This window comes from Myzus persicae, unplaced genomic scaffold (assembly GCF_001856785.1).
Source record: "Myzus persicae strain clone G006 unplaced genomic scaffold, MPER_G0061.0, whole genome shotgun sequence".
In the NCBI taxonomy this organism is placed as follows: Eukaryota; Metazoa; Arthropoda; class Insecta; order Hemiptera; family Aphididae; genus Myzus; species Myzus persicae.
In genome coordinates this window covers 13415-35437 of record NW_019103968.1, presented here as the reverse complement: position 1 = coordinate 35437, position 22023 = coordinate 13415, and the positions used below count along the sequence as shown (strand labels likewise).

The window sequence follows — 22023 nt, the reverse complement described above, 5'->3', positions numbered from 1 at the left end:
CATTTTTGTTTTTTTATATACAATTTATTGTACTGCGTAAACAAGTGCCTAGCCTTGGGGATCATTTCCCAAGGGCCAGAGTGGTATATATGGTGTGTTTTGCAATCTACACGTTGTGTAAAGGAATGAGCGAGGGGACGGAAAAAAATAAAATATAAGACATTGTTGATTTTGTTAACGATATGTATACATGCACACCCGCAGACGTTTCTTTGGGCACATTGTACACATACGCCCCCGCCTCGGTTTACGCCAAGCCAATATTCTTTGTGTCGTTAGTCAACTGACGTATAAGTTAATTTTATTATCGTACCAAATTAGAGACACGACATATTATTATTATTATTATTATATAATGCTACATTGAACTCAACCCTTCTACGAGTCAAATTATTATATTATCGTGAGGTTTTCATAGATTGAATGATGTATGATAATTAATAATAATATTGTTAATCATGCTTTGTTATTAGCCACAATCAAATCAATGAAATTTCATAATAATATCATAATTATTTCATATTACATTCGTATTTGCTTGTATTAGTATAATAATTGTGTACAGCAGTTTTAATATTTATCATTAAATTATATTTTTTGATAAGCGTCTTTTTCAAAAAACATTTGAGTGCATATAATAATATTATAAAAACTGAAAAAGTTATGTATTATATTGCAAAAATCAAATTTAGTAGGTTCTCTTATACGTATTATGTTATCCAGTCATTTCATAACACTTTAAAATTACTTATCTGAAATGATTATTATTTATTACTCGTCGTTTCAAAAATACGCATACAAATTATAAAAATTTTTAAGGTGTATACCGCCCTAATATGGTCTATTAAATTATGATGTTATATACTTTTATGTTTATGTACCTAGGTGTGTTATAAACACGAAGCATTAGAACCATATAGTCACGATTATACCACTGCAGGTCGTCAAATGAGAATTTCGGTTTTTTCCTTACATATTATGGATTTATATGGTATATTATGTTTTTATCACCAAAGGCCATGGGACCAGAGATTTCATATTACGTTTACACAGACGACTACCGACGATAAATTTGGTGTATTTGCCTTTTCGTCTTCAATTTATAACGCGCGGTCTTTGAAAGAGCGTACGTCATGTCCGTTTCGTATTCCTTCGTTCCCCGGCTATAATATAACATTACCAATTCAGATTTGAAATTGCCATCGGTTTTTTTTTCTACGGCAAAGGAGGTAGGTATAGCATTTGTCTCAAATATAGTCGACTCGGGGGAGACCGACGAGTAGACCAGCCATCCAATAATAAATAAGCTGTCTCGAGTGATGTACTGTGCTGAAATTGTAGATATATATAGAACGTCGCCTTCCTTATGATCCTATTATGCGTTTTAACTTAAAATATTTTTCAGGTGGTATTGCTATAATATAAAATATATAATAAATACACCAGGGTTCTTTTGAGAGGGCTGCAAGGCCCTACAGGTTGTTGAGCAGGAGGAAAAAGAATCCCAGAAATAATCGTTCTCTTTTCAATATTATTGTACTCTGGTTTCTAAAAATATGTTTGCAGAGTGTTTCCGTACAAATAAAACCAATAAGAGAACTAGAAGAGGGTTAAGGAAAAAGGCAGAGAAAAAATCTAAACGAATGATAAAATGCAATATTAAGTACTTTAGCAGATAGGAGTGTGGTGACTGGTGGTCGTAACCGTACTTTGGGTATAAACGTTGTCAATAGCATTTTACTAAAGGACTACAACTGTCTATATTCTACTATCCACCGATTTTTTAGACTATAGAAAGGACCGTATAAAACACTATTGATTTCAAATTACCAATTTATAAACAATTATAATCAATTATTAAACAAAATCTAGTAAACGATCGCATCGTCATAAATTGTATTAGTTAAAAGTATAAATAAATCGAAAGATATTAATTTAATGAAACCTAGGTTTCACTTAAGATAATGTGTATTACATAACATTTAAAAGTTTTTTTCTTATTTTGGAAATAATAAACTTTCATTTAATATTGTAAAAGGTCGGTATTATAAGGTGGTTTATAAATGTCTAGAACCATAAATAATTAAAAATGTTAATTCTTTTTATTACTGCTGAATTAATTATATACAGGTAACAGAAAATTAAATTCAATACCTGGTTTATAATTTAGTTTAGTTAGCTTGATTTATGTCTTCTATAAGCTCAATGAACATGATGATGTAATATATTTTTATACACTTTTATTTACAGCCATATTTAAATACCTAATATTTTTTCCTCGAAAGTAATATAAGTATGTTGTGAATATGATGTCGTAAAAATGCATTGTCGAGTGGTTCATAAAGTAATTTAATGTGCATTTTACGACAAACTATTATACCGACCGAGAATAATTGTTTTAGATTTTCTAGGTTTATAACTTCAACAGATTAAAACTTTTATGTGTGTAGGTATGTATTGTTATTATTATCTATGTATTAATTACAAAATGTACGAGTTTTCCTTTTTTTATGTATAACATTACAGTAAACAGTGCACATAAAAATTTATCAGAAATAATGATATGTAAATACAATTGAATAAAAAACAAAACAAACCACTATCATAGTAGGTGATTGGCAAGTGATATAAGATAATATATATCAGGTGCTCATTTTGTAAGTATAGTTCGTGTTAGATTTAGGAGTATGGTAGATAGTAGATACTTTGAAAATGAGATGGATAACGCCGTATGCGATGTGACTTTAAAATGTCTAATGGATAGCAAGGTTGGAGAATGAAAAGTCAGTTTGGTTTGTTATTAAATCACGAATACATTTAAAATTTAACATTTGTCAGTGCTTAGAAAAAATAGGCAGGTCAAGTACTTCATTTAATTATTCAGTTATTAGGTGTATTAGAGACTTAATAATAAAATTACTCATTTTGCGTTTAAACACGTTTGTATACCTAGTAAGATTTAGCGTTGCATCTATATAATAGTACATACACTTAACCAAGACAATAAAATTACTGAGATATCGAAAATCCTTAGGTTGTTTAGCACCTACTCGTATCTCGATCCGTGGCTTTCCCTCGCCAGTGCAATAGCCCGTTTCACGTGTCCACTGAAAACTGATTACTTGAGAACTTTGTATTACGCAAAAGGAGTAATAATTTGCCCATTAATACATAGATATAATATAATTATTATTGCCCATTACATAATCGAAATTAAAATCACGTAAATAAATATTATAGGTAAAACGTCTGTACTATTTTGTCTCTCATGAAAAGTGTTTAAGTTTGGAAATCGATTGTTTACCATTGGATATTATAAGCTTCTCAAATACATATTAAGTATTAATACAAAATAAATAACTATCATTGAGTCCATATACAATGTTCAAACGAAATGTTATATTATCTTCATGTTACGCAATTAAAATATTATGTTCCTTGATAAGAAAAACAATTAATGTCGGAATAGGTACCTAATAATAATATTAACCGTTCCTTGCACACCTAAAGCATTATTATCATATTTTATTGTGTACCTTTGATCTTCTTAAATGTTGTGATTTTATATTATGTATTATGTATTATAAATAAAATATTTTTAAAATGATACAACACGCCACACTCACACGACATCTATACTAAAAACTTCTAGAAAAACGAAAAAAAATAAAAATTATAAAACATATCGAATAATGGCCGAAAAATTGACTTGGCCATGGAGGATTTTTTTTCCTATAGTTCATAAAATTAGTATTTATTTCAACTATTATTATTTCATTTACTGTAATATTTTTAACTTTAATTTTAGTATAATTTTTATTTATATCGAAGTATGACAGTATAGGTATATCGCATAAGTATTATATGTGCTATTATCTGAATAAATCCGAAATGGATTGTATAAATAATAATATATTACATTGCATACATTAAAAATATTCATAAAACATATTACTATATTAGGTAGATATTATATACGTCAATTAGTATACATTTATGATATATGCTAATATGTTATTATAGACGTCATCGTATTCAATAAAGTGACATGCTATTGCGGACCCATATAAAAATATAAAATAATACTCTTACGGATATAATAATATATTGGTCCCAGTGCGGAACTTCCATAAATGTGCCACTGAACATATACAACAAATGTATAGACAGACGTAAAAAAATGAACCGTAAGGATTTGAAAAAAAAATGTATATTTATAAGAGAACTGTCATTTACTGTATAATAAAAATCAAAAAAATTTCGCAAAAAAATGCAAAAGGCTCCGGGGAGATTCGAACTCCCGATCTCCTGTTTACTAGACAGGCGCTTTAACCAACTAAGCCACGGCGCCGGTATACCGAGATGGTGAAATATTAACAATAAAAGGTGGGATAGTAGGTACCCTTACCACTTTTTCTTGTTAATATTTCGTGCCACGAATACATCGGCGCCGTGGCTTAGTTGGTTAAAGCGCCTGTCTAGTAAACAGGAGATCGGGAGTTCGAATCTCCCCGGAGCCTTTTTGCAATTTTTTACGTATACTGATCTGCCGTATTTTGTGCTATACGTAGTATTATATCATCTACCTACTACAATGGGAGTGAATGTACCTCATCTTTGTGTTGGTGGTGGACTAGGGGAATATTTTATTTATTTAATTAATATTTATTTCTATTATATTAAATTATTTTACTAATAGTAATGTGGTATAAATATAGGCAATAGCTTAAAAAAAATATAAATATTTTGAAAACGTCATTGCGTACATATAGAGTAAAATATATTATACTTTACATTAATATACCATACCGTTTAATTACACTAAAAATAACTAAAAATTGATTGATGGAAATTCGTTATCTTACGCTTGAATATCCTAATTCGTTAAATTATTACATTTTAAAACATCATTTTAATACGCTCATAAAAAATAATTGTTCCATTACAATCAATTTATATTTAATTCTTATAAACAAAATTGATATCTACGCCATGTAATAGAATCTTGAATTGAATTTTCAAACCAAAGGTATGAATACTAAACAGTAAACTTTTTATGCATTTTTAATTACAAGATAGTTTGAACAAATTCGCGCTTTTGACGAATTTCGTCAAAACTAATCTAACAAGTCAAGATATTTTGAAAATGATGCTAAGTATAAAAGATGCTATTCAAAACTTTAGGTGGACATTTCAAACATAGTCGATTATTCGTTTTTGAATTAAAACAAAATCAATTTTGTCAAAAACTGGTTTCCTGTACAAATTTGTATTGTTTCCTAATTTTTATTTGTTTGTTTTCCCAATAATTGTTAAGAAAAGTTTTATGAACTTTTTACTTTTGAGCCCTCAAAGTAACTAAGAAATTGAAATTGTAGATTGAAGCATCACTACAACTGCTTATAAAATGACACATAATCCCTTAATACATCCCTCCACAGTCCACTCAGAATCTACAACAGTTATAAATTAGTTATCAACTTAAATAATAATATAATAACATGTAATGTATTTTTAATTTTATAATTGCAGACATTATCATGATTCGATATAATAATGCTCTATAAATTAATTGGTACACAAATTAACTTGAAACACTTAAACAATATCTTATCAATTATTTTATTCTTGTAATTATAATTATTTTAATAAATTAAGGCGTCAGTTCAATAACCAAGTACCTCAGTATATTTTTGAAAATTTCGTTATATTTGTTCATGATTATTATATAGCCAATTATCTATTGAGCTGAAAGCATGGTTGTAGAATGTAGATGTAATATCTACAACCGTGGATGAACTATTGAACTGAAAGCTAACGCAAAAGGAGCTGATAGTGCCTCAACTATGTACAGCGGCCGTAGTGCAGCTGCAGGTTAGGGACAAGCGGACACCTCAGTTGCTGTTGGTCACACTGTATATCGGCGTATCGGTATCACGGTAAATGTTTCCGAGGTAGGTTACCGCCTTAGATCATATACATATGTGTATATGATCTAAGGTTACCGCATTCGATGAAAAGGAGATAATAATATAATAGTGTCTTTCCCGCGTATTGAATATTATTTATAATGACGGTTATAGAATTCGTATAAATTATTAAATGTATTGGTTTTACAATTATGTATTTATGTATGGTTTTTTTTATATGATAACACTTCAGATTCTTAATTGCTTCCATTTTCTATTTTGACGGTACATGAATAGCAGGTTAAATTTGGTAAATCTAGTAGCAAATTAAATCTACAATGTACTGTAGTTTAAGACGACAAATGTGAAAAATTCTCAGTAGGTACTTTCATAATAATAGAAATTAATATTATAACAGAATTACGGAAAAACAGGAATATATTTTAAACGCAACAATAATTTTGGATATAATCGATTGTATTCTTATTCAAAAATTAATATCGGTATGCCAGTATGTAGATACTTGTATAGTACCTAGATAATTAGTAGATACTAGATAGTAGATAATATAGGAGGTAAATATAAGTACTTTATTTATGTTGCCATTTTCTAGACATAATATAATTTTTTAAGTATATTGGTTGCTTTTTGATTATTTATTGAAACTTTAAATTGATACCTTTTTTTATAGTTTTGTTTTCTTTATAAATGTTGATTAGAATGTTTCATTTAGAATATTTGAAGATTGCTCATTAATATTCTTACAGAGTTATAACACAAAGAAATATCAACAATACATAAGGATGCAATTATTTATATTCTTTGATGCACAAACTTCTACAAAATTTGTCAAAATAATTAAGTTGAAAAATAATTTTGTAGTTAAAAATACATACATTTTTAATAGTATTACCTATCAGGCTTGAAAATTTAATAAAAGTATCCTCTAAAATGTTTCTTATTAGAAATAAAAAATAAACTTAGTTTTTAAACAGACATTTATTGGTGCTGCACTGCAATTATTGAGATTTATAATTTGGCAAAATTGGATATTTAATGGGAATAAAATGATCTTTCCTCTAATCCTTTTAGTGTTCATTTGTTGTAATTCAAAAAAATATTAATTCTATAGGTGATTACTTTTTGTGGGTACTATGAACCAATTCCAAGTGATCTATGATACATCGGTATTGACTATTATAATTGGTAATTAGTAAGTAATAAGTTATAATTTATAAGTAATTACAATAATCAGTGATATATTGTCTTAGCCCGTGGACACTTGACAAATAAATATTTACTTACTACTTAAATTTGAATTAGTGATGTATATTGATTATATTATATTAGAAAAAGTTGAACCCCCTATTCAAAATTCCAAAGCCCGCATACATACTCACGGCATCACTGAATAATACATGCGATATAATACATATTACAATAATTATTATATAATATATAGTTATATAATATCTGCTATGTTTTTGGAAAAAATTAATTAAATCTACCGTGTATTAAAAAACAAAATTACTAATTGCAATTTAAATAAACTATGAAATATTTGGAAATAGAAGCCAAAAATTGGTAAGCAATGATTTATCATTGAATTCAAATTTAACACATCAATACCAGTGACATAATATACCTACTCAATGACATCTCGGCAAGATACCTACACTCAAAACTTATTTATCTATAGATTAATAATGTTATTTTTGTAACAAAATACAACATTTAATTTTATTAATCTAATAAGTAACACATTTCTAAATACATTTTCAGACTAACCTATATTAGAAATATATAATATATTCAAAAATATATTTTACGCTTTAAATGAATTCAATACAGTAAGTATTTATTTTTATAACACAAATAATATTATTATCTGATAAGCCAGCAGTAACTGAATACCTCCGACTGGGAAATATGCCAATATGTTTCATCTATAATTTATTTTTTTATTTTTTCTAAATAAATCAATTGTCTCCATTGTTTATTACCTATTTTGAAACACTTATTGAATAAAAAATCTATTTACAAAAAAAAATTGATATGGATACTATCAGATGAGATTACTCTAAAAATCTGTATTATAATTTATAATATACATAAGTTTTAAAATAATTTATTATTATAGTAACTATTGAATATTGTAAGTGTGGTAATCATAATGCGTATGCCTTTTTTTAAAAGTTCGCTTTAATACTTTTTAGAATCAAAACAGTTTAAGTTAAGTGAAAACAAAATTGGAAAAAAATCAAAAGAATTTTTGAGGGGATTCGGTCCCAACAAGGTTCTGGAGAGATTCGAACTCTCGATCTCCTGTTTACGAGACAGGCTTTTTAACCAACCAAGCGACAGCGCCGTTGGCAACGGTCGAGAAAATCAAGCAATCTTATAAAGCTACGTATGTATTTATAAAATATTAAAGGTATTATAATGTTTGGGATTTTATAAATAACTAACACTTTCGGTACAGCAACATAATATCCGAATTAGTTGGGGTGGAAAAAGGAAGTCGGTCACTACTGATACTCATTTCAACATTTAATGCAGAGATACCCGGTATCATGCAATTATACAGCTACACAGTACACATTACACACGTATACATAATATTATATTATTATCCTCTCTTGTCTCGGATACATATTTTGTCCCTTATTTCTACGTTTTCTTAGCGTATTATTCATATATTTTTATCGTTTACCTAACAGGTATTATACTCGGAGACGTTTCGGTGCAGGTGTCTGGTGAAGACACGCACGCGTACACCTCGAACTTCCGACGTCGCAATGCGGTCCCGTGAGTGTGACCGGCAAGACGTTTCGCCGTTTCACCCGTTTACCCTCGCATAGTTGTTGTGTACTCATGTACTTATGTGTGAACCCGGCACTTTTGATTGAACATTTGAACCCCCCCCCTCAAATCGGTGCAATTTTTTCGTCGTCCACGCCCTTCGGTAAGCCGTAAGGAACATGGGTCGTGTAACTGCAGCTGGCGTCGACATTTCGAACGTTCGATACCGAGTTATTATAATATATGCTATACTATATTATCATATAAATTATAGACTGTTCGGGTCTGTCTTATTGTTGTTTAACAATTTACTAAAATATTATACTATATAATGTTATTTCAGATTTCAGATAATCGGTTGGTTTTGCGATGAGATCTCAATCTACGCATATTAACATAATAATAATATAACACTCGGAAACATCTTGGTACCTACATCATTATCATTTATAGCGACATTATGTTTTTATAGATACAGCATTGGAACAAGGCCGTATTTAGGGGGGAGCAATGGGGACATTTTATGGCCAATTATTGATCTATTTATGGGCGGCCGTGCCCCCTGCGATAAATCGGTGTTTTTTTTTGGTAAGAATTTGTACTATGACTCGACCCTTGTGAACTTATTACTTAATATTGTAAGGATAACGGATAAGTGCTAGCGCCTAGCATAAAATATAATTATTATTATTTTAAGTTTTAACATAATCACGGTTGTAGATAGAAATTATAGTTAGTGAATTAAAAAATATATATATACCTAATGTTAAATTCATAATATAATAATTTAGGAAAAATTGTTTTTTTCTACAATAAACATGTTTTATAAATAGGTATGTATTTCATTAAATCATAAATTGTAATATTATATAAGGTATTATAGGAAATAAATAAAAGATTTGGGAAAGTTAGATAAAAGTCAAATCTCTTTTTAGAAAATAATGGTTTTAACTTTTTTGTATTGGTGTCAGTAGGGAAGATTTATTCTAATCATAGACCTTATACTACTTGACAAGAACTGTGTATGACAACAGCATTACGAGCGGCGTCTAAACATCTCACAGTGATGAATAATGCTGTCTTGACGAAAAAATACAATCATCTGTTTATTCATATATCTTACCCTACTACCTCACACTATCATACATATTGAGTAAACGAGTTAACAAAAGGTACCCTCTATGTTAGCCCTTTATGATTTGCGATATTACAATATCTAATATCTGCTGAAATTATAACAATAGCTTAAAATAGTAAAATATATCAGCACAACTTAAAATAATAACCTCTAGGCAAACATGATCACCACCATTAATTTATTTTAACTATACATTTATTCTAATTCTAATTTTCATCTATTTTCTATGCTTATATTCATGTACGATTCAACTCGATTTCAGCGATAAAGATAGGAATGCCAAAAAATGAAATACGAATCAAACTTTGCAATCGAAATCGAAGACATAAATCTTTATACTTACCCATATTAAACAGTTGACTGTATGAAAGTACAAACTATGAATATCAATTTAAATTAGTCAAATATAAGTCAAATATCGTTGTTTTATTCAGAGTCTTGTTTAAGGGAAAATTACGCAACATCCGAGTTAAGTACGTTGAAATGGTAACCCTCGGTCGCCAGCGCTGTGGTTTAGTTGGTAAAAAAGCGCCTGTCTAGTAAACAGGAGATTGAGACAGTTCGAATCTCTCCAGTGCCTTTGGTGTGGTCAGTGTAGCAAAATACAATTTTTGCATTTCCCCCCTTTTTTTTCAACCCTATTTTTCATCCCTTCAAAATTTTAATTTAATGTTTTACCTTATGAATCATTATCCTGATTTTTAAGCTTTGAAGTACAGTATTTTTTGGTGTAATTTAGAAGTCTTAATTTTGTATTCGTCCAATAAAAAAAATAATCTCATCTAAAGTCTTTCTATAAATAACAAAAAAAATGCTTTAGTCTTTAATTTTAGGGGTGGTTTTTGATGAAATTCACTAATTATTTAGTAGTTAAAAATGCATTATATTTTCAATTTTAAAAGAGCTCTGGTAAAATTAATACAAACGCCCTCATAAGTTGTTCTTGTAGATACCTATGTAAATTAGCGAAAATACATAGGAACATTTTTTGTTTTAGATATTTTGATTTTCAATAAAATTGAAAATTTAACTATTTAAACGTAAGATAGCTAATTTTCCAATGACAGGTTTAGTTATTTTATAATTTATTGTAATTCAAAAAATATCTTGGGTTCTTGAAACTTTTCACATTTAACAACATTTACCTATTAAACGCGTCATCCTCAAATAAATTAACATAAACAATAAACGATTAAAAGAACTTTTTTTATGTATTGATAAAATAAAAGGCATTTTTGTGGTTTTACATACAGTTATCTATTTTTTCAATAGTTAATCAATGCATTTTTTGTTCACAAAAAAATAAAATAAATAATTAATAGATATTCTTTAACCTTAACCGATCGTCCTATAATAATGCTACTACTTGCATGACGCACGTATAATACATTATAACCACAAATAAAAATATTTACTGCTTCATAAATTCTTAGAATTAAATATTAAAGTAAATCAAACATTTCTTCTGCGATTTTGTATAAGCAAAAATTATTTTAAAAAATGTACTCGCCGCAACATTACATCACACTTGACTTTTGAATACCCTATATAAATTATTTTTTTTTAATAATTCTATTTGAATATTTTATATTATATTATTGGAATGATAACTGCAATAAGAATTGAAAATCCATGGAAAAATATGTCTTATTTATAGGCTTGCTGTTGAAATTTGAGTGCATCGACCGAGTGGAGAAAGCACAGACCAGGTTTCTACATTGCTTAACCCCCTTAAATAATTCTATAAACTTTGATTCGGGAATTTTTTTTCCAATTTGAAAATAACAACTTACAAATTATAGAGCAACTAAAAGCTCATCCATTGGTTCCAAGTATTCCAATATTGTGCTTACAGTATTACAGCTTCCGTCGATGATCGCATATCATCCGGCATCGTTGCCAATTAGACCATATTACGGTAAATTATACCGGGAACTCTTATTTTCAAAAACAGTGTCATTGGGTCGAACAATGTATTATAACTTGACAGTAAAGTTGGTGGGAGCGGCGCCGCCAGCGCAGACGGTCGAGTGATTCTTTTGCGACTTTTTCTGTCAACTCAAATTACTCGTCCGGACCATCCCTTGATGTTTCGTGCTCCCCCAAATTATATTATCACGTTTACCAGACACCAGTCTCCATATTATTATAATATAATAATAAACAGTATAGACTATATTTTGAAGATATAACTGATCTCATAAAAATGTTAAACAACATCGGTACAGCCGATTAGCTGAACGTTTTAAAAATTATCTACATAATTAATATTTTATTATCAATATAAATTATATAAAAAAGGATCTCGCCAGTTAAATAAATTTAATACAAATTAAAACAACTTTAACTTGTAATTATTTCTATGAAAAGGAAAACTCAGCTTTATTATAGCTATTATATAAATATTATGTCAAATGATACATAGTTGAACAGTAATTAATATTACCTTTTTTTTTTTTCGCTTTTTACGATTTTTTAATTTTGAACATAACAAATATATACTTAAATCTTCGAATAACGCTGGGCATGAGTTATCATCGCTGAAAATTCGTAGAAACAGGGCATACCCCATCAGTGTTTTAATTTATTTTAATTCTTGGAACTTATATAAAATAAATTGTTTTCAATTTAAACTACGTAGTTCTATATAGAATGACTTTAACCTTTTATATGATCCCTGTACGAATAAATAATAAATAACGTGCTGTATACTCAACCGAATCCGAGTGCATTTTGCACTAAAATAACACAAACTTCAATAATTAATAATAATATAGTATTACCTGTGATCAGGTCGTAAGCACAAATTATGTATTTTCACTCGGTGATTTGTTCTGTACCTGAAACAAAATTAATAAATTATAATTATACTATAACACATTCCAACATAAATAATAATATTGCACTTGACAAAAATAATGGATGCCGTATCAAAACTGCAGTATAATATTACTTGGATGCCCACAGTACCACACGATTAAATAAATTATATATTAAAAATAATGAAATCGAGTACAGAGTGTAGTATATAGTGTATATATATTTTGAAGTACTCGTGGGCAAAATAAATAAGTCAATTTTCTCAATTTTTTTTTTACCCCGCAATCTTGTAGAAAACAATCTTCAACGTAGTTTTTATGTCTAAAATATGAACAATTGATTCGATTTTTTTATCTTTAATTAGGTGCAAAAAATGAAAATCTATAAGTCTATTATAGATAATACAGCAATAGTTTTGAAACTTTATTCTCGTTTCCCGAAAAGTTATGATTATTACTTTTATTCATTCACATGGTATTATGAAACTAATCTTTCTATTAGACAATACAACATTTGATTTTGTACATAAAAATTCTTTAAAAATAGGTACTCTGTTCCGGAAGATGAAATTAAAAATGACGTATAATACTGTCATTCATAAAAATAAAAAACAAATATAAAATGATTTTATTCAAAACCATTGTTTTGTCCTTTTAATATTTTTCAAAAAAATGTTTTAAAACGTCATTACTCTTTGATATAATGACTAGTGCTAAATGTATTACTCAGTATTATATTACAAATAAAATATTATACAGTATAATTTTAGAGTAATCATAGTGAAGGGGCGGTATTGGTATACTATATATATATATAATAATATATAGTTACAAGTGTTACAGCAGTGAGTATAGGCACTCGAACCCTAATTGCGCACATGAAATATTATGCCTAAATATTTAGCGCAGAAAAAAAAAGCATGTAAGTACTTTTAAAACAAGATTTATGGCACGTACACGGTGCAACAAGTATACGTATATGATATCATATTATAAAGACGACGCATGTGTGTCGGTCGGCGTCGTTTTCTTGGCGAAACAAAAACGGTTTAGTATATTATATAGCTGCATGAGGTATATACGCAATTAGTGCGTTTTTCCGGAACGATGACAGCTGGTACAGTGTTCTTGGACGAGGTAAGTAATACCGCCGGTCATGAGCAATAATATACGGCATATTATACCTATATGTATGTATGTGTGTGTGTGTGTGTGTGCGTACAATATCTCGGGCGTCAGTTAGGAAAAAGGGGCTACTAGAAAAATAAGAACCTAGTGCGTAAAGTTTTGGCGAAATTAAACTGTATAGGCACCTATAATACATCCCTCGTCCGTTGCGTTATATACGGTCTGAGCAACCGATTTGTAACACAAAGAAAACGAGCCATTATTATTATCATCATCATCTTCGTCGTCGTCTACAGATATATATTATACATCCAACATCCAAGAGTATAGTAAACCGGACGAGGGGGGTGTGAACGTCCGTCCGTTGATATCTTTCACATCGTAACGACTATAACGGAAGACGAAGTGCAAGTGTGCAACGAATATACCACCCCGACCCCAGTCGTATATACAACATGTAACAACAAGTAACAACAACAATATATTTTATATATGTGTAAGTATAATAGCTAGGTAACACCGGTGCAACGGATAATGATCTTACGTAAATTAATGTCCGTCCGTGCGTCATCTATAATAGGTACGGCTGGAAAACAATTTGTTTCAGCGTGTTAAGGTCCAATATTGTATATTATTGACTTTGTAGTTAGTAAATTACACTGCACGCGCCGATTGCACCTGTGTCAAGGTGGTTTAATAACACGACGAAGTGAGTTCATAATAAATAATAACATCAAGTGCGTAAGGTGAATTTTCAAATCGGCAAAACTGCAGAATTTCAGACAGATTTTCAAAAGTAAAACGTAGGAAGAAAAAAATAATATTTTCGATACAACGAAATTATATTATTATATTATGACGTCTTATTCTTTAGAGTTCGATTCGATTAAAATAAAATAATTTTAACTCAATGACACAAATACATAAGTACCTACACAGGCAAATGTGATGTATATATATATATATCAACTGTAAAAGTGTAGGATACACAATACTGTAGTATTTTATTGTAAAATAAGCTGTATTCACGATAAAAAAAAAGAAAACCATTCAAAGTTATTTTAACGGTTTTCCATTCAAATAAAATATTATATTATATAGTTTAACGTTTATGTAATAGTCCTTTGTGCTCGTAAAAGTAAAACGTACACGATTAACAAAATACAATATCTAGAAACGCAGTATTTGTTTTGACTTCTGGCTGACAATTACAATTATTTGTGCAAATATTTTGATTATTCTAAAAAATTATGAGTTGTTGCAGTATAGTATTGTTGTATATAGGTATACCTCATATATATATAAATATAAATATACTTATTGTTTATAATTGAAATTAATTAGTAACTCGACGATCTAACCTCTATCTTCATAGTTTTTATAAATAGCGTGTTGCTTTTAATCTAGTTTACACTCACGAGCATCCAAACTAAAATTCTCATGCATTTTATATACTTCCAGGGTCGATTTTCGACGATATTGGATGAGGGTGTTTCAAAACAACAGCACTCCTGCACTCCTGCAGTTTCGCTGAATCTAGAATTAATAATATATAACATTAAGGGCGGAACTGTAGCACTATGCATTATTATGAATACATATAGTATTTTACTCGGGCGATGATTTGTCACCTCATCGCCTGCAAGGTACTTGTATAGTATATATATATTACTATATCTGTACATAATATATAATACGCCAAAGTCTTAGACTTCCATACGATGACGTGAAGTGTTTTATTGAAACACGCGAGTGCGATCGAAAGTTATTTATAGTCACGAATGGCGTTTATTTAAGAAAAAAAAACAACCGAACAAACGTCTACGGGAAATTTAAAATATTGTTCTATACGCGTATAATATCACCAGCGCTGGTAACATATTATATCAAACAATAGGTATATATTATTTTATGATTTATAAGAACGTATTGGTTTCCGAAAGAAACTATGTACGCCGACAGCGACGTATGTATCATATACATAATATTATATAATACAAATATAATATGCTATTTGAAAAATGACGAGAACCCCAGCAATTTGTTTTCCTCGAAACGAGGCGAGTGCAAGTGTAAACAATACAATATTATACTCGCCTAACCTCCAGCAGGTGTAATGAGCTGAACGGGAAAAATAAAAACAAAACGGGAAATAGTACTATATACCTATACTAAACTCGAGTGCTCGAGTTCGTATATATATATATATATTATATATGTGTGCGATGTGTGCGTGATTTGCGACGACAATTTGTCTCGGTGACATTTCTAGGCACTTGATTTTTTTCACGGTACACGGATCGTGAAATTCGTTTTATCCTATTATGTTATTCTTAGACCGAATTTAGGTAAGTCTACAAATTGTGTATACTTTGGCACGAGATATGTACGTAATAATATACTCTTACCTATGTAAAATAAATAAATTATGTAAGACATATTATTATCGTAGACGCACTTCATTCTTTCGCAGTGCCTATGTATATAATAGCCTAACACCCTACATTCGGTTTGATAATAATACAATCTGCCGATATAATATAATGTAATACATACGTTTGTGGATTATACTTTTTATACATTCAATAATATTATGTCGTGTTGAGGTCTAACTATATGAAATGTCGAGCTGTGTGTGCGGAATTAAACGTATTAAGGATGTACAATGAAAAATTATTAATGTACTTACGTATAAACAGTGACCTTTATTTTATATACAATTATTATAGAGATATCTACGGTTTTATGAGGTTGGCCCTAATTGTTTTTATAATCTGTAATTGGAAACGCAGTGGTGGCATAGTGCGACGATTTCAGGAACAAAAGATTTGCAGTACACCGTAAATAATACTTTAATATCCTATCGTCTTGGGGTCGTTTCGAGTCGCACGTGGTTCGGTGCGTTCTCGCTGCAGGTGGTGACTTGCGACTTGATAGTAAGCATTATGTATACGTATTCCGTCCTTGCCACCATCGTAAACAATACATAATAGTAATAATAATATTATGTTGACGTTTAAAGTTCGAACGGGATGAAATGCAAATTAGTAAACACCGACGAGCCGCAGATTGTGGCGGTGTTGCGGAGGGGGTGTGGGAGGGATGGATAATCCCGTATTGGAAAACATGACCGACGGCACGCACGGCGATGTTTGGCTTGCCGAGAGGGCGAGGTCCGCGACGACAACCACGATGGTAGTATAATATATACAGAGTGAATTGTTACTGACAGACAATCATAATATACAAGTATCAACTTTTTTGGGGAATATCGTTTTGTTTTTGAAAAATTTAAGATTGGTGCACACGCAGTTATACTTTCGTTGAATAGGCATTGGATTTTTAAGCGATGACAGCCAACATTATTTTATAGTTCCGCTATTTGAACTGTGAAGTATATAGAATAGTAATAGATAACATTTGATACATAGGTAAACTTTAATAACAGTTTTAATTTTAATTTTTTAAAAAGGTAAGGTATTGGGTTTAAGTAGTTAAAGGCTTAAAACATAGATGGCACCGAAGTGGAATGGCACAGTAGGTAGTACACCGCAAAATGTTGATCTACTACACTCAGCTCGTATAAACTTTACATAATTATAGCTAATTAACTACCCTCGTTTGAAATTCGATGTGCATACAGGAACCAAAATTCTCAACAGAATATTCTGCTTTGGGTAATATGAAATTAAAAATGTGTAATATTTAGTCATTAGAAAATGTTTTAAAATGTATGTATGTAATAATAATTACCTAACGACAAAAAATCTACCTTGTTTTTTTTGATAATACGTTTTTGTAATGTATTAAAATTGTATAAATCATGTACAAAAAAATATTTCCAAAAACATTGATGACGATGAGCATTTACGGTTAAAATAATCGCTCTGTATAGCACATTTACGCCATTTTATGTATACATAATATATATATATATATATATATAGACATAGCGTATTATGGTCGGATAGAACAGGACCTCACAGGGAGGGCGCTGCAGCGAGACGTTAAAATAACACGAACAGAAGAAGGGACGTCGAATAACAGAGGATAAGCTTCGCGGTTGATAACTGTATACCTATATATTATACCATGGGGTTCTTTTAGGTCCTCGAGCAATACGGCCGTACAATAAATATATATAGACACATACTTGTAATATTATTGTATTATATAATATCGTATTATTGTGTGTTCGAGCAGCAGTAGGCGGCGGTGTGCGCTTTCCGATATGGCAAAAGAAATATTAATAATAATAAAAAATACCACTCGAATGTTTTGATGGTTTGTTTCGACGAAGAGAAAACGTGTGTACATTATATTATGTATACAATCTATAATATTATGTGTACGAGTCATGTTCGGTGACGAAGATGTTCAAAGGCGACGACGAAAAACGAAAACAATGTTATTTTTGGAATTGTTTTTTTTCCGATTTATTTTTTTGTCCGGTCATTAAAATATGTTTAATGTTGGCGGGATAATACTCGCGGGGGGCCGTCAACGAGATTTTTTTGTGAATATAATTGAGTGAAATAAAAAAACCTATATTTCGATAGTACCTACCTACCTTTATACCTACCTATATATATAATATATACAAACATAAATAAATAACAACAATACACCAATTGAAGTTTGGATTAATATATAAAAGAAAACTCCAGGGCCGAGTACTTAAATGTTTTTTTATTCTTTTTTCCCTGGCAAATACTTTTACATGTTATAATATATAGTAATGACAGTATTTCTTTGGTGTATTTTCAATAGAATTAAAATCGTATATATTATTTATTCTTTTTATATCGTTTATATACAGAGTGTATCAGAAAGATCTGACAAAAAAATTGATGTTAGTTATACGTATTATAACAAAAAATTGTGTGAAAATGATGTGGTTAATAAATAATTTAGGAAATATACTCATGTCAGAAAGTTCCCAAAATAAATATTTTGAAAAAAGTTATTACATTTTTAACTAATTTACTCGAAAAAAAAAATTTGGAATTTTAAAAATTCTAAAAATTAAACTACTTGGCTTAGATAAGTTTACCCATTCAAATTGTTCTTATAATCAGATTTATAAAATAGGCTATTTTGAATTTTTCCATACAAATTTGAATCAAAATTTATTTTTGCACTTTTGATTTCAGTTGCGAGTAATTAAAATGAAAACATTTGTGTTATAAATAAAACTGGAGTGTTCATAAATAATTATTGTATTATATACAATTATTTTTTTCAAATATTGATCACAACAAAAGTTATTGCTTTAGTCTGCATTATTTCTATTTCTTCCCGCAGTATAATATAATATTATAATATCGTAATACAATAATGTTATTCGTTGATACCCACACGACTTTGTACGCCGCCGTTTGTTTACTTTCAGAGTCACAAGAGTCGCACGAGGACAAGACCTCGTCAGTTTCCTCGTCGGCTTAGATGTTGAGGTACGTGCGTACAACTACCACTCGCCGTATACTAACGAAGCTCAAACAAGCATGCTAAGTATGAGCGTGAACACGAAACAACGCCCCTTCGGTAAACTGCACCAAAGAGCGCACACATAAAATATCGCCAAAGGTAGGGGAGCTCGGGGATAATAAATAATTTATAACGTTACTATTGGGAATTCTATAAATCATTGGATCGGGCGCTACACGCGCGCGCCCGTCGTCATCGCGAGTTCTTAAAACGTTTTTAAGATGATTTAAGATTATACATTCGTTTTTTTTTTTTTACTTTTTACTTTTTGCTCACATTTTTGTTCCTTTTGAAACGAATCCGTTGGACGAATATTAATGAGAAGACGCGTTCGTGTATTATAATAATACCTACGTCGGAATTATCACAACGATTCTATGATCTACAGAACTTCTAGAGGAGTTATAAAATATGTTAGCCGTCATTTTATAATAAAAATAAGTAGAAAAGTACATAATATCTGTAGATTTTTAGTTTAATCAATTTACCGCCAAAACTAGATATTATTTCGTAAACTGAATTTATTTTTATTTATTTTATTATGTTTTCGTCACATGAATAGGTACTATATTATTTTTGATATGTTATGATTTGTTCCGAGTAAATAGCTAAAATTCTATAATTTGTTCTTATACAAAGTCACAAGCTTTTATTATATTATGACATCTTAATAATCGAGACAATATTTGCGGGGAGGAGGGGGGGGGATGAAATAATTAAGTTTGATATTTTGCAGAAAGTTCTACTATTGGCCCTGAGGCTTTCACCGTCCTTAAATCTGGTACTGTTAATAACGAACCTACGATTCAATACAGGTTATTTCAATAAAACTTTCAATAAAAAGAAAAATATAAACTAAAAAGACACCCGAACATTAGCCACGACACCAAAAAAGTTGGCCATCACCACTATGAAAAATCCTAAGAATCAAACTCTAAGTTATTCTCATGTCGGTAAAATTGTAGAATAATGATTACAGATTATGTAGGTACTTACTTCATTCTAGGGTCGACAAAAATGACGACTTACAAAGCGTTTAAATTAAAATGTAATAATTTTTGAATTTTTCGATGTAATATATCAGATTATCTATACCATCGGAATAGGTTTTTATCTCGTCTTGCAGTTCTTATATTTCCTCACCGAAACTTTATCAAGTTTATGTTCGTATAATTGGTACATACGTCTCCTCTGGACAGATAATATGAACAGAATCACACGATATATCGTCGCCAATTGAAAACCAACGCATTAATGCGTTATATATAGGCGGACATTTGATTGCGTTTCGGGGAACTAGTAGTAATATTGTCTAAAGTAAAGTGGCCCGCACTCCGATTACTGTTTATATACACGGTCGACGGATATGTACATTCAATTCCCTTTTGGGAGACGAGTGGTGCTATTGACAGTTTCGTGCCCACACACATATAAACACCGATATCCTCATATGATTAACGTTGACAGTATTTCAAAACCTTACGAACACCACACTGCATTATCGTGTATATAATATATTATGTATAGGTTAGGTATATGTCCACTGCATCGCACTATTGCACAGAATCACAATTATCGTGTATTAAATCACTTGAATTAGCTTCTATCGTTCCAATTTTAACTATATAGTTATATTGACTTGTGCCAGAATATTATAATATTCACGAAACAAGTGAGTATGATGATATAGGTATGATGCGTTTCAAAGCTGGACTTGTAAAAGCTAATAATATCATATATCGTCAAAAGAGATGAATATGAACTAAAAGCGCAAGAATAACGAACTCGAAAAAATATTTGTTTTGTCGTATATCACTCGGTGATCATTCCATAATATGGTTCTTTTCGTAATTTGTTGAATTTTTAGTGTGATCAATTCATTTTATGAATTCGTATTTTATTAGCTGCCGCAATGTTATGTAGGTATTAAACAATTAAGTAATATGCACCTAAAAGTAATATAGAATATAGATGCAGTTTAGGTCAGCCGTGTAGTACTCAACATATTGGTTTGATATTTTTTTTTATAGGTTGTAAGATTAAATTGTTAAACTACACTAGAACCTATTATTTCAATATAACAGTACAACTTGATTTTTTTGTACTTGTTCGCTTGACAGTAGAATTTTATTTATTTATTTAATTTAATTTAGTTTTATTATTTTATTTTTTACAGGTTTTATTGTAAGTTGCCGTACCAAAATGGTTGAGAAATAGTAATCTAGGTGGAATGTTTATTTCGTATCGCTGCCGGTTTCTTACGAAAATTCGCAATATTATTATTTACAAAAAACGGACACAAAAATCTAAAACGTCATGCTGATATATTGTATACTTATTGTGTAAAATAAATTGCAATACCTATTAATATTATGCACCTCATACGAAATGGTTTTAATTAATTAACGTCAAAACTTTGAGTCAACAGTAAAACTATCAAGAAAATGTGATTTCCTGGTGTTAAAAAATCAAAACCAAATTAAAGGTTATAATATATTATAATACCTATTATATTATATTAGAGTTCCTAATTTATATCTCCTTAAAGATCCCACGAGCAAGCAACAGGGACACAACCTACCTTGGAAGAAAACAAGACACGGGAGACGTTGGTGCCCCATGCGCGAATGATTGGATTGCCCTAATCCAATCTGCGACTGCGAAAACCCCAACCAAATTATAGCGCACACTGCACACGACTGCACAAAGAGAAAGTCAAATGGAGAGCTCGGGAGTATCT

The 22023-nt window shown here is 30.1% G+C and overlaps 1 protein-coding gene and 2 non-coding genes across 3 annotated transcripts in view; 1 reads left to right on the top strand and 2 right to left on the bottom strand.

Moving 5' to 3' along the window:
• LOC111037041 overlaps positions 1–12710 on the bottom strand; it is a 162998-nt gene extending 150288 nt beyond the window's left edge. Inside the window, exon 1 of the mRNA XM_022319397.1 lies at positions 12633–12710. The gene's annotated coding sequence lies outside the window, so the exon portion shown is untranslated. The remainder of the gene's footprint in view (positions 1–12632) is intronic.
• On the bottom strand, positions 4278–4351 carry Trnat-agu. The gene has a single exon. It is a non-coding gene; the product is annotated as a tRNA-Thr (tRNA).
• Positions 4447–4520, top strand: Trnat-agu. Its single transcript has one exon. It is a non-coding gene; the product is annotated as a tRNA-Thr (tRNA).
• Positions 12711–22023: the final 9313 nt, after the last annotated feature.